Source organism: Amphiprion ocellaris, chromosome 3 (genome assembly GCF_022539595.1).
Source record: "Amphiprion ocellaris isolate individual 3 ecotype Okinawa chromosome 3, ASM2253959v1, whole genome shotgun sequence".
Classification (NCBI taxonomy): Eukaryota; Metazoa; Chordata; class Actinopteri; family Pomacentridae; genus Amphiprion; species Amphiprion ocellaris.
The window spans coordinates 40,363,228-40,375,144 of NC_072768.1; positions in this window are offsets into that span (position 1 = coordinate 40,363,228).

Sequence of the window (11,917 nt, forward strand, 5' to 3'; positions counted from 1 at the left end):
GCCTGCAGTCTGAGAGCGAAGAGTTCTGCTAGGGTAATATGGTACTATCAGGTCTTTAAGATATGACGGAGATTGGTTGTTAAGAGCTTTATATGTCAGAAGAAGGATTTTGAATTCTATTCTAGATTTAACAGGGAGCCAATGAAGAGAAACCAATATAGGAGAAATATGATCTCTCTTGCTAACTCCCGTCAGTACTCTGGCTGCAGCGTTTTGGATCAGCTGTAGATGTTTCAGAGAGCTATTGGGACAACCTGATAATAAGGAATTACAGTAGTCAAGCCTAGAAGTAACAAATGCATGGACTGGTTTTTCTGCATCACTCTGAGACAGGATGTTCCTGATTTTCACAATATTTCTCAGGTGGAAAAAGGAAGTCCTACAGATTTGTTTTATGTGCGAGTTAAAGGACATGTCCTGGTCAAAGATAACACCGAGGTTCCTCACAGTAGTACTGGAGGCCAATGTAATGCCATCCAGAGTAACTATATGCTTTGAAAGCAATTCTCTAAGATGTTTGGGGCCAAATACAATGACTTCAGTCTTGTCTGAATTTAGTAGTAAGAAATTATAGGTCATCCAGGTCTTTATGTCCTTAAGACAATCTTGCAGTCTAGCTAGCTGATTAGTTTCATTTGGCTTCATAGATAAATACAATTGAGTGTCGTCAGCATAACAATGGAAATTAATACAGTGCTTCCTAATAATGTTGCCTAAGGGAAGCATGTATAATGTGAACAGTATTAGTCCTAAGACAGAACCCTGAGGAACTCCATGATTAACCCTAGTATGCTCAGAAGAGGTCATTGTTGACATGCACAAACTGGAACCTGTCTGATAAGTAGGATTTAAACCAGTCCAGTGCTGTCCCTTTAATGCCAATAGAATGTTCTAGTCGCTGTAATAAAAGTTTGTGGTCGATTGTATCGAATGCTGCACTAAGGTCCAATAAAATAAGTGTAGAGACCAGTCCATTATCTGACGCTATGAGAAAGGTCATTTAGTAACTTTCACCAGAGCTGTTTCTGTGCTATGATGCACTCTGAAGCCTGACTGAAACTCTTCAAACAGGCTATTCCTTTGTAAATGTTCATATAATTGATTTGCAACTGTTCTTTCCAGAATTTTAGAGAGAAATGGGAGGTTGGAAATTGGTCTATAGTTGGCTAAAACATCTGGATCTAGAGTGGGCTTTTAAGTAAAGGTTTGATTACAGCAACCCTTAAAAGCCTGTGGTACATAACCTGTTACTAGAGAGAGATTAATCAGATCTAACATTGAGGAATTAATTAAAGGTAAAGCCTCCTTGAACAGTCTAGTTGGGATAGGATCTAAAAGACATGTTGATGGTTTGGATGTAGAAACTATTGAAATGAGTTCAGAGAGATGTATGGGGGTGAAAAATTCTAAATATCCATCTGGTCTTACAGCCAATTCTAAAGTATCTGTACTCGATGATACATCTGTGACATTTGCAGGAAGGGCCAGATTAATTTTTTCTCTAATCGTAATAATTTTATTTGTAAAGAAGCTCATGAAGTTGTTACTGCTCAAAGCTAAAGGAATACAAGTTTCAACAGAGCTCTGACTCTTTGTCAGCCTGGCTACAGTGCTGAAGAGAAACCTGGGGTTGTTCTTGTTTTCCTCTATTAAAGATGAATTAATATGTTGTCCCCTGGCATTACCAAGGAGCTTTATTATAAATTACTAGGACTATTATACCAAGGCTACCATAAACTTCTTCTAAATTAGTGGGAGTACCACTTCCCTTTCCAGCATTCGGGACGCCTGCTTTAAAGGTCTGCAGCTGGGAATTCCTACCAAGGAGGCAGGGTCCTCTCTCAGCAATAGAACTTTCTTTTTTACAGGTTGCAACACCTACTCAAGTTTGTACGCAGTGAGGGCTTGGCCAGCATTATTAACAATATAATCCACTTCTGTGGGGGTAAAATTATAATATTTCCCTTCCATTATATCAGTAAGTGGTGCTGGACTAAATAGAGAGGGTATTATTTCCTTAAATTTAGTCACCGAATTGTCAGACAGACATCTACTGTAATGATATTTATTCTTAACTCCTATACAATCTATTGTTGTAAATTGAAATGTTATCATAAAATGGTCAGAAAGAAGAGGGTTCCGGGGAAATACTGTTAACTGTTTGATTTCTATGCCATAAGTCAGAACGAGGTCAAGGGTATGATTAAAACTATGAGTTGGTTTATTTACATGTTGAGAAAACCCAATTGAGTCTAATATTGAATTAAAAGCAGTCGTAAGGCTGTCACTGTCCACGTCAACATGAATGTTGAAGTCACCCACAATAATGACTTTATCTGAGCTGAGCACTAAATCAGATAAAAAGTCTGAGAATTGAGATAAAAACTCAGAGTAAGGAGCAGGAGGACGATATACAACAACAAATGTATGAGATGTTGGAAATGATCCAAGAACTTGAAGCTGCACATCCTTCAGTCAACGGTGAACCAGAAAGTTCCATCCTCATTAGAAAATTTTACATTTTCAAGGGCTGATAATTCTTCAATAATGATATTTTGAACAATTTTGAGTAGTTTTGGACAATTTAAAGTCACCTTTGTCATGATTTTGAACATTTCTGAGTAATTTTTGGACTAATTTTGAGTCATTTTAGACATTTTCTGTTGCCACAGCACCACCTTTGATTAAACATTTCCCGCCTTTTTCCATTTTAAAGGGCAAAAATGTTGTCATTATTGTCATTTTGGACATATTTGAATTACTGTAGACCATCTTTATCTCATTTTGAACAAATTTTCAGCGATTCTGAAAAAGTTTCAAATAATTTCAAGCAAGATTGAAGTCATCTCTGGAGAAATGTGGACCAAAGACTGTATTTTAGTAGAACTATGGAGCCATCCATAGATATACACTTACAGGAACTTTATGGAGACACTAGACCAGCCTGGGTTGGAGATTTAGCAGTTTTTTTTTGTTTTTTTTTTTTTAACCATTTTCAAGGATCAGTATTTATTTATTATTGTCAATTTTGACAATTTTGAGTCATTCTGGTCAAAGTTTGAGGAATTTTGAAAAATTCTGGACAATTGTGTCACTTTTTGACTAATTTAGGAGAATTTTGGTCTTTTGCTGATTATTGTGAGTCATTTTGAACAATGACTAAATATTTTGGAATCACTGGAACCAAATTTGGAGTGTTTTAGGGCAATTTTGAGTCATTTTATACAACAGTAAGTTTTAAGTTAAAAATTGGACGAATTTTTTTTTAGTCATTTTAGGCAAATATGAGACGTTTTAGGACCTAGAACTGGAACCTTGTCTGGTCAAACTTTAACCCATCAGATTCTACTGATGGTAGAGCCTCAACAGTTGGAGAAATTGTATTTTAAGTAGGAAATCCTGTGTGACTGAACTATTTTCTATGACTCTTTTAAGTAATACTGATGGAGCGATGTGAAAGCAGCATTTTACTGCCAGAGCCGGTTTTAGAACATTAGAAGCGCTGACAGGTGAAGTGAATAACGCTGATTATCTCTACAGGTTCCTGTCAGCAGGTGAAATCCATCATCCAGCAGGAAACAAATCCACTTTCAGGTTTTCTTTCTCTTGTTTTTGATTTTTGCTGAGATGTTGGATCATTTTATTGAAATGCGGAAATTCAGATGGAAGAATCTCTGCCGATAAGGTTGGAAATCTCTGGTATCTGTTTCTGTTGTATTTTAAAGGTTTTTATGTTACTGAGTGGAGGAAAATCTGCTTCTTACTAAAGTTGTCAGGTGAATGTAGGGGAGTAGAAATCTTTACTTGTATTTAGACCTGAAAAATGTTCTATTTTCAACCCTCAAAAACACTGAGAAGCCATTTTAAAGGTTCAGACTCTCCAGAAATAAAACTCCAACGGCCATGAAATGTGGTGAGAACAGACAGAATAATTAAATCAGATCAGAATGATTGAATGGATCCAGCAGAGGACAAAAGTTTAATTATTGGACCTTTAAAACCAGATTTCAACATTGTCCAAAATGACGATTGTGAATAATTATTGGTCCTTGAAAATGGAAAATAAGTCAAAATTAAACAATTGTGGTCTAGTGTCTCCATAGAGTTCCTGTCAGTGTTTATCTATGGATGGATCCATGTTTCTACAAAAATCCAGTCTTTGATCCACATTTCTCCAACTGTTGAGGCTCTATTCATCAGTAGAATCTGATGTGTTAAAGTTGGACCAGACAGGGTTCCAGTTCCAGATCCTAAAATGTCTCATAATTGCCTAAAGTGACTAAAAAAATTCCAAAATTTGACCAATTTTAACTTAAAACTTAAAGTTGCCCAAAATGTCTCATAATTGTCCTCAATGACATGAAACATTCCTTGAATTGATTAAAATGAGTCCACAAATGGCACAAAATTGTCCCAAACAACCCCAAATTCTTCAAAATTACTCCAAATGTGTTCAAAATAACGATAAAAAAGAGTCTTGGCCACTAAATACAGAAAAAAGAACAAAACTTTCAATCCAGGCTGGTATAGTGTCTCCATAAAGTTCCTGTAGAGTCTAATTGACATTTCAAAAACAAGGTTCTTGTTCCAGGTCCCAGAACATCTTGTAATTGTCCTAAATGTCTCCAGAAATGACAAGAAAATTAGTCCAAAAATCATCCAAACACACATAATTGCTTAAAATTCCTGATAATTTCCCCAAAATTACTCAAATTTTGTCTGAAATTACTCAAAATTGGTGTTCATGGAAGTCTAGATGTTCATGGAAGTCTAGATGTTCATAGAGGTCTAGATGTTCATGGAAGTCTAGATGTTCATGGAAGTCTAGATTTTCATGGAAGTCTAGATGTTCATAGAGGTCTAGATGTTCATGGAAGTCTAGATCTTCATGGAGGTCTAGATGTTCATGGAAGTCTAGATCTTCATGGAGGTCTAGATGTTCATAGAGGTCTAGATGTTGGTGTTAGATGCTTCGTGTTGTCTTCATGTGGACATTTAACAGTGTCTGAAGTTCCATTGACCTTTAAATAAAGCTGGATGAGTGGTTCTGGTGGTGTCACCTGGTTTAGGTCCAGTTTGCGTCCTGGTGGTTCGCTGTCTTCGCTGGACGACGTCGTATCGATGGATCTAAACTGCAGTCTGGAGGCTGTCTGACTTCGACCTGAACACTTCTTCTTCAGTCCTACGTCTTTCTGTTGTGATGAACCGGGCAGAAGAACATCTCGGTCACCTTCTCCAGGTGTTTTCTGCTCTTCTTCTTCTTCTTTGATCTCAACCACCGACAAACAGCTGTCCAGGTGTTTCCTCTTGGGGAGGCTCAGGTCCAGAGGCTTCAGGTCAGTTGCTGGAACGTTCTGGCAGAATCTGAGGTAAGAAGAGAGTTCGGTGGTGAAGAAGTTTTCCGTCTGAGTCGAGGTGTTTGTTGTGGATGGAAGCTTTGAAGAGCAGAAGTTCTCCTTTGATTGCTCCACCACTAGAACCGGATCGTCCAGGAACGGGTTCACCGCCTTCAGCTTCACTGGTTTCTTCTCAGTAAGGTTTGATTTTAGTTCATTTACCTCCGTCTTTAGTTTCCAGATGTCCTGCTGAAGATCTCGAGAACTTGACGAGATGTGTTGCTGTTTCAGATCTGCAGGAGACAAAGTTTCTCTGCTGCAGGTTTCCTCAGGCGACGTTCTGAAGGTCTTCTGGGTGATGAACAGATCCTGACTGTTGATGTCGTCGCTGTTGCTCTGAGACTCGTCCTGAAGACTCTCTCTGGTGTCTCTGGGCGTCGAGGAGACGAGTTTGGGGCATGAGGCTCGGATGTATTTTGGTGATAAATCAAACAGAACTTTCTTCTTTCTTTTGGTTTTCTTCTCAGAGTTTTGATCTGACGCTTCAGGTTTCTCATCGACCTCCAAACGGAATTTCTTCTTCTTCTTCTTCTTTTTCTCTTTCTTATTTTCTTTCCCATCCTCCAGAGAATCTTTGGATTTTTTCTTTTTCTTCTGGACGCTCGCATTGTTTTTTATTGTTCTGTTTTTTTGTTTTTTCTCCCTTTTGGGGTCTTTTTTTCTTTTTCTTTTCTCCTCTGAAATCCACGACTCCAAAAAGAAGTCCAAGTCCTCGAAGTCACTCATGAGTCTGAAAAAGAGAAGAAAGTTCATTATTAGTCCAATATTTTACTATTAAAAAAAACATTTCTCCATCCACTAACTACAGCTGCAATAATTCATCGATTAGTTATCGATTAAATTAATCAGCAACTATTTAGACGAGCAGTTAATTGGTTTCAGTATTTTTATTGTTGCAAAGAAAGTGTCACCAACCTGGATATTAATGCACAAATGTACTAAAATCCAATATATCAACATATAAAAGTATCAAAAACATGGATGATATTGTAGAAAGATGTTAGAAACCTGGATAATAATCAGCAAATGCATTAAAAGCCTAAATATTGATGTGTAAAAGTGTCCAAAAAATTTGTGTTATGACACAAAAGTGTCAAAAACCTGGTTATTAATGCACAAATGTACTAAAATCCGACATATCAATGTATACAAGTATCAAAAACATGGATGTTGTTGTAGAAAAGTGTTACAAACCTGGACAATAACACACAAAAGTGCCCAAAAAAAATCAAAAACCTGGATATAAACATCCACGAGTATCAAAACCATGCATTTTAAAGTAGAACAGTGTCATAAACCTGGATATTAATGCACAAGAGTGTGAAAAACCTCAATACCAAAATCTGACATTAATGTATAAAAGCATCAAAAACATGGATATTATTGCAGATAATTGTCAAAAACCTTGATAATAACGTACAAAAGTGTCCAAAAAGTGTCATAAACCTGGATATTAATGCAGAAGAATGTTACCAAACTGGATATAAACACCCACAAGTATCAAAAAAAAGGATATTAAAGTAGGAAAGTATCACAAACTTGGATATTAAGGAACAAAAGTGTGGACAAACTCAATAATAATGCACAAATGTAGTTAAACCCTAAATATTGATAGATAAAAGTGCCCAAACAATGAATATTATTACATTATTAAAGTGTAAGTAACATGGATATTAATACACAAATGAAAACTAATCCGACATATTTATGTATGAAAGTGTCAAAAACATGAATATTAAAGTAGAATGGTGTCACAAGCTTGGATATTAATCCACAAATGTATTGAAATCCTAAATATTGATGGATAAAAATATCAAAAACATGGATACTGATGTACAAAAGTGTCAGAAACATGGAAATTAAGACTATCAGCAGCTTCGTACAACTTTCCTGTATTTCCATGTAATCTGGTTCTTCCTGCTCAGAACGAGATTCATCTGCTAGCAGTAAAGACATTAAGTCTGATTTAACAGAAATCTGCTTTTTTCTGTTATTTTCTCACCATCCGATGAGCAAAACCGTCAATTCAATGAAATCTCAGTTAGAAAGCTGGTCATAAAGACACTTTTAAAGACTCTAAACTCATTTTAACACATAAACAGCTCCATGCTTCATCAGGATTTAAGACATTTAATGCTCTTCAAGTTTAATTCACTGAGTTCTTTATGGATTTTAGCTTTAATGTTAAAGATTAATAACCAAACAGAGACTTGTTAGGTTGAAGACATTACTTCTGACTTCAAATCTTTAACAAACCACAGCAGGAAACACAGTTTTACAAACTGATATTTTCAGGATGTTAAATTGAACAGGAAGCAGAGTAACTACCGTATGACTGAATAACGAGAATTTAAACTTATTTATGCTGTTCAAAGGTGGATTTTTACACGTTTTTCATCGTTTTTAACAGTTTTTCCGTCATTTTTCATCGTTTTTAACAGTTTTTTTCCACAGTTTTTTCAGTATAAAAACCGACCTGAAGGTTCGTTTCTGAGCTTTTCGCTGATTTTCTCTCCGGTTAAACTTTTCCTCAGACGGTTCGTTTCTCTGATATTAAGTCTGGAAGTTAAATTCAGTTTAAATATTCACTATTTCTGGACATTTGTTCATATTTTTACCTCAGAACCGAACAACCGAACTTCAAACAGACCGCTGCCGCCGCCCGGACCCACGGTGCGTTCAGGGACCGAAGAGTAAAGTAGGAAATCTGACACTATCTGAACTCACGGAAAATCAGAAAGATAAATATATATAATAAACAATTAAAAATAATAAAAAATATTTTTAATCATTTATAATTAATTAATTTATCTAATTATTATATTCATATTTGCGTCATTATAATATTTCATGATATAAATATAATAAAAATTAAAAAAATTATAAATAATAATTATTTATTTATGATCAATTAATATATATTAATTGATATAAAGATAAATGTATGTGATAAATTACTGTTATTATTATGATTATGATGATAATATAATAATAATAATAATAATAATAATAATAATAATAATAATAATAATAATAATAATAATAATAATAATAATAATAATAATAAATAAAGAGAAGCAAACAGTTTAGACAGAATAAGCTTTTCACAACAGATGCTAAGAAGTTTTACAGAGAACTTGGGAAAAGCCAAGTCCAAGTGAAAGAACCACCAACACTCGATAAGATGGAAGAGTTCTGGAGCAAAATCTGGGGAGATGAAAAGCACCACAATGAAACAGCTGAATGGATAAAAAAAGAGGAGGAAAGATGGAAAGACCAACAACAGCAAGAGTGGGGAGAGGTCGAGGAATCAGATGTAGCTTTGGCATTGAAAAAGGCAAGCAACTGGAAGTCACCTGGAGTGGATAGAGTACCAAACTTTTGGATTAAACATCTTGGGGTCATGCATGAAGATATTGCCAGAGAATATACAGAGATCATCAAAACGCCAGAGAAAAATCCTCAGTGGTTGACACAAGGCCTTACATACCTGATTCCGAAGAACAATGACACCAAGAATCCCAAGAATTACAGACCAATCACTTGTCTTCCAACAACGTATAAGATCCTTACCAGTATTATAACAGAAAGAATTTACACATTCCTTGAGGAAAACAACATGCTACCACCAGAACAAAAAGGATGTAAAAGAGGCAGTTATGGATGCAAAGATCAACTACTCATTAACAAAATGGTACTGGAAGACAGCAAGAAGAAGAAAAAGAACCTCAGCACAGCGTGGGTTGATTACAGGAAAGCGTTTGACAGTGTGCCTCACTCATGGATCCTCAAGGCTATGGAAATATACAGAATATCACCAATTGTGATCAGATTCATGCAGACAAGTGTGGGATTCTGGCAGACTACTATGAAGCTCACATACGAAGAAGGCTCAATCGACACCAGGCCAATTAATGTTAGAAGTGGTATCTTCCAAGGAGATTCGCTATCCCCACTACTGTTTTGCTTGTGTTTAGCACCACTCAGTACCACGCTGAACAGTACTGGGCATGGATACGAAATTCAGGGAAAGAAAATCACCTACCTCTTCTACATGGATGACCTCAAGACATTTGCCAAAAATGATAGCCAGCAAGAAGCTTTGCTACAAACTGTGAAAACATTTAGTGATGACATCCGGATGCAGTTTGAACTGGACAAATGTGCCAAGGCTACCTTCAAAGCAGGAAAATTGACCGCAACATCTGATTTACAGCTTGACAAAAATACCATCATAAAGGAACTCGACCAAGAAAATGCATACAAGTATCTTGGTGTCAATGAGGGAGATGAAATCCAGCATGCAAAGATGAAAGAGAAGATTAGAAAAGAGTACTACCGAAGAGTTAGACTCGTCATCAAGAGTGAACTAAATGCAGCAAACAAGATCAAAGCCATCAACACTTTAGCTGTTCCAGTAGTAACATACAGTTTCAACATCATTAACTGGAAGCTCACAGAAGTAAAGAGATTAGATACAAAGACAAGAAAGCTGCTTACAATGGAACGAATGCACCATCCGAAAGCTGATGTTGAGAGATTGTACCTACAAAGAAAGATTGGCGGAAGAGGACTTACTCAGCTTGAAATGTCATACAAAGTAACAACTATTGGACTGAATTCTTATCTGGAGAAAATTGAGGATGCATTATTAAAGCTGGTTTACCAACATGAAAGAAGTAAGAAACTCTACTCCATCACAAAAGAAGCTAGAAAGTTTGTGCAGGAGCTTGCACTACCAGAGGTTATAAAGAAAGATTGTGAATCAGTCACTAAGTTTGCGAAGAGAACCAAGCAAGAAGGAAAGAACCAGGCCTTGAAGAAGATGACAGAGAAATGGGAAGAAAAACCGATGCATGGTCAATACCCAAACAGAGTCAAGAAGCCAGATGTAGAACAAGACCAAACCCATCAATGGCTCAGAAGCTCGGGACTTAAGGCTGAAACAGAAGGAATGCTGATATCTGCACAAGACCAAAGTTTGGCTACAAGATCGTACCACCACAGAATCATTAAAGATGGAACAGATCCCAAATGTAGAATATGCAATGAGTATGAGGAAACCATTGACCATATTGTGTCAGGCTGCCCATTGCTAGCGAAGAAGGAATACATCCAAAGGCATGACAAGGCAGCAAGCTACATACACTGGAAGATTTGTAAGCACTACCACCTACAAGCAGCAGACAAATGGTATGAGCATGAACCACAAACAGTTACTGAAAACAACAATGTCACAGTGCTTTGGGACATGCCGGTACACACAGACAGGGAGATAACGGCCAACAGACCTGATATTATTGTTAAGAACAAAGATCAGAAGACATGCCTGATGATTGACATGACAGTCCCATCTGAAAGGAATATTAGCATCAAAGAAGTTGAGAAATTGTCAAAGTACAAAGATCTAGAAATTGAAGTTACAAGGATGTGGGGAATGAAGGGGACAACAATACCAGTCGTAATTGGAGCATTGGGCCTTATCAAGAAAGGACTGGAGAAGCGACTCCTGAAAATACCAGGAAAACCAACTACTGCAGAACTCCAGAAGATTGTTCTACTTGGAAGTGCCCATATAATTAGAAAAACGCTGTCCATTTCTTGAGCCCTGAAATCTCCCTAGGGTCATGGTTTGACTCCGGAATTTCAGTGAGAAACTACAAAGCTAAAAGAAGCAGATAACGATAATAATAATAATAATAATAATAATAATAATAATAATAATAATAATAATAATAATAATAATAATAATAATAATAATAATAATTAATTAATATGATTATATTTATAATATGATTATAATAAACTATTAAAATAATAACAGTAATAATAACTACTATTATTATTGTTATTATCATAGTTTTTGTTTATGATTAATTAATACAATTATATTGATATTTATAATAATAATAATACTTTATCATCCTTTACCTTGATATTTAAGAAATTTAGATAAATTTACATTGTAATATTTACATATAAATAAAAAATAAGTTAATTTAATTTTTAAAAATTATTTAAAAAGTATTAGCAAATTTATATAATCACTAATATTGTAGATTCTTAATCTTAATATTTAAATTTCTTTGTTCTTTATTTCTTTATTTTAATTTATGTCTGTTTATGTATGTAAATATCTGGTAAATGTACCTAAATGATTTTATGGGATCTTAATAATTAAATTAATCAGACATAGCATAAATAAGGGTGCGGTCATAACCTTAATATTTAAGTCAGATTTTTCTTTTATATTATAGAGTGTTTATATTTAAACTTGCTTGGTAAGTTAATCTTATTTCTCTACTGAACAGAACTTTTAATTGTTCTTTTTATTTGTCACCGTTGAGTTCATTCATAGTAACTTACAGATTTTAATTTGAATAATTCTTCTATTTTTGCATTTTAACGTTTGTCTCTAACTTTAATCAGCTTAATTTCTATGAAAACAAAACTTTAAATCTGTGTTGTTGTGTCTTTTTTTTTAATCTGAGGCCAATTTAAAGAGATTGAAGTCATTAATT